The following is a 3,702-nucleotide window of genomic DNA, read 5'->3' on the forward strand; positions in this document are numbered from 1 at the left end:
TGCAAATAAACTAAAGAAGGTAGAAAACTTGCAAAATTTTAAGTGTGCTTGTGGCAAGAAAAAGCAGAAAGAAAAAAACTGGCAAATTCAAACCAATGTAAGTTAAGTAGGTCACCCTTTGCTCATGACCAAATGATGTTCTAAGAAACGCAGTGTTAGGTGAGGTCTCCCGCTGTGTGAACAGCCCAGAGTGTACCCATGTAGCCCTCGCTGCTGCAACAAACCAACAATCGGCACAGCAGACTGACTTGGGTATTCATGCCATAGCCTCTTGTTCCTACTACGACAATGAAGAGGACATCAACTTAAGTCAAGTACAGGAAAAACCCATGCATTCAGGAAACAAAGAAAGCACTGATGTATGGAGCTGTTACATGTGTGTTACAGCTTATCCACACACACAAAAAGGTTAGCAAGTAGAGCACACTTTGAAAAAATGATAAAAATACATTAGGAAACAAAGTAGCTTACCAAGTATTGTAGTATATTTGGTCACACTGTGTGAAGATGTGCCTCTGTCCTTCCTTGCCTGCCTAAGGCACCTTCTTTATTTATTTATTTATTTATTTATTTATTTATATATATATTTTGTATACAATATTCTGTCTGTGTGTATGCCTGCAGGCTAGAAGAGGGCACCAGACCTCATTACAGATGGTTGTGAGCCACCATGTGGTTGGTGGGAATTGAACTCAGGACCTTTGGAAGAGCAGGCAATGCTCTTAACCGCTGAGCCATCTCTCCAGCCCCCCTAGAAGCTGTATTATTAAATCACTGCTTGGCCCATTATCTCTAGCCTCTTATTGGCTAACTCTCACATCTTGATTTACCCTAAGGCACTTTCTGATTGGCTGGTTTAGTAAACATCTACGTGGCCAACAGCTAGACAGACAGGAGAGGATAGGCAGGACTTCAGGGCAGAGACAGGAACTCTGGGAAGTAATCTAATCTCACCAGGATATGCAGAAGAAGTTGGACATACAGTACTTAGGAGAGGTAGTAAGCCATGTTGCAGAAGGTAGATTAATAGAAATGGGTTAATTTAAGTTTTAAGAGCTAGTTGGGAACAAGCCAACTAAAGTCAAGCTTTCATACTTAATAAGAAGTCTTTGGGTCATTATTCGGCAGCTGGCAGTCCAAAGAAAGTCTGATTACAAAGTATTTGCTGGTCTGCATAACTGTGTGCAGTGTACTTTTTTAGGACAGTGGGCAGCAGACTTTGTTTTCACACCAGTCACCACCTGTGAGGATGCGCTGTGTTGTGTTGTCATGGTAATGAAAAAACTTTTCAGCTCAGTTATAATCTTATGAGACCATTGTCATGTATGTAGCCTGTCATTGATCAATATTATCTTCATGTATTTTAAGGCTGAAAGTTAACTTATTCTTGAATTTTTTAAAATCACTATATTATCAAATAACTCACACCACCAATTTTCTTTGGAATTTTATTTTACTGTTCCTGATAAAACCCATCCAACAATCTCTGAATGACAAATTAGAACAAATGCAGAAATAGTTACTTTGTAAGATGTGATCTAATACCATGCAGTAAAGAGGAAACATGATTCCTAATGGTATTCTGCTATACTCATAGATCAGCGCATTGTCAAGCTGTCAGCAGAGAGCCTTCCTCCATCAGCAGATGGCAGTGTGCTGAAAGAGAGTTTAAATTGGAGGTCTCCATCAGGTCTGTCCCCTCGGAGATAGAGGAACCCTGCAGAAGAGGGAGAGGAAAGACTGTGTGAGTCAGAGGGAATGGAGGAGACCAGAATATGGCCCACCAAATAAACAGAGCAGGACTTACACTAGCGCCACAGAGGCTCAAGTAGCAAGTAGGGGGCCTGCATGGGTCTGCACCTGGTCCGCTGCATCTGTTATAGCTAGTACCTTGGTGTTTTTGTGAGACTCCTAACAGCGGGAGCAAGTAAATCCCTGACTCCTTTGCCTGCTCATGAGACTCTTTACATCCTATTGGATTGCCTTGACCAGCCTCCGCATGAAGGCTTTCACCTTCTCTTATTATATCTTGTTTTTCCCTGTATGACTATTGTCTCTTGGAGGCCTGTTCTTTTCTGAAGAAAAAAACAGATGGGGATGTAGATCATAGGGATAAAGGAAGGGGGGGGGGGTGCTAGGAGGATTAGAGGGAGTGGAGAATCTATTTTCAATTAAAAAGAAAAGAAGAAAGTCATCAGTTTCATAATTTTTAAACATCGACTTTATGTGTATGAGTGTTTGCCTATGTGTATATGAGTGCCCACAGAGTCCAGAACAAAGTGTTGGATCCCCTAGAACTCAAGTTACAAATAAATATGTGTTACAATGTGGATGCTGGAAACCAAATTCAAGTCCTTTGCAAAAGCAGCAAGTGCTCACAACCACTGAGAAATCCCTCCAGTCCAATTTCATAATTTTAACCAACCTTCTGTTTGCCTATTATAATGATTACAAACTAACACTGAGTACGGTATCCTCCAATTCACAGGAATAATTTTCCATACCAGAAAGGAAGGTGTCCGTGTTACTTTCTCCACTATTGCTATGAAAACCAGGAGAACAACTTCATGAGAAAGCTTGATCTCATAACTCCTTGCCTTTGGTACTTTCTTCAGTTCTTGGTCAATAGGAAGCAGAAATTAGAACATACAAGAGGAAGAGTTCAAAGCAAAATATGGTCCAAGGGTATTCCCACCCCCAGTGACTGACTTCAATGGCCAAGTCCTACTCCCCAGCCTTTCAATAATGTCACCATATTATTAATGCCTTAATTAAATGATTAATCCATTGGCCAGAGCTTTCATGATCTCACTGTCTCTGATATATTCAAGAAACACCCTGCTATGCCTTATTAATCTTCTGGGACTGTCTCGGTACAATGGAGTTGACAAGACTGATCATCACTATCTACTTGACAGCCTATGGCTTTGCAGTAGGGAAAAACAGCATTCTTCCACCTATTGCCTTGGACACAGGAGCACGTTGTGCTATCTGGCTCTGATCCTGATGGAAACCTTTGTTTCAATAAAAACTAGCCATTCTCCAGGGAGTTGAATTAACACGTATTCCTGGCCTGGCAATCTCAAGGTATACCTGCAGCAACTCTTCTACAGTTGCTTTGAATGCCAATAAATCTGTTTTTATTTACCTTTCCAGTTGACAATGTCTTCCCACTGAGTAATCTAAGATGCCTGAGGGTAAAGACCATGTCTGCTCTAACCTGGGACTAGACTGAAACATTTGTTTGAAGACATCAAAAGTACAATGATTTGAGCTTGCTACTTTGATGTATGTGTCCTTACCTAGAGAGATAGATTAATACTGTGTACTATGAATAGAAAGAACAACGAATTAAGCAGAAAAACACCTTGACTCTTCGTCAAACTACCTATTAGAAAAATGTAAACACAAATGGGAATTTGAATATGACAAATGTCTGTAATCAAGTTCAATTCATCTCAAACAAATATTAGCTACAAATTATAAAAGAAAAAGTGGAAAAAGGACTGTAAGTCTTTATGTGTTGCATCTTAACAAAAACGTCATTATCTGCATTTAACAGCTGAGGAGCTGTGTGAGTAAGCTTCACACAGTTTACTGAATTTGCTGTCATCATACACCTATTGTGACAGAAACGGAATGCAAGTTGATTTCAAAGCCAATGCTTTTTTATTGCCACAAAAAAGACCCCTAATAAAATCT

This window comes from Microtus ochrogaster, chromosome 19 (assembly GCF_000317375.1).
Source record: "Microtus ochrogaster isolate Prairie Vole_2 chromosome 19, MicOch1.0, whole genome shotgun sequence".
Taxonomy (NCBI): Eukaryota; Metazoa; Chordata; class Mammalia; order Rodentia; family Cricetidae; genus Microtus; species Microtus ochrogaster.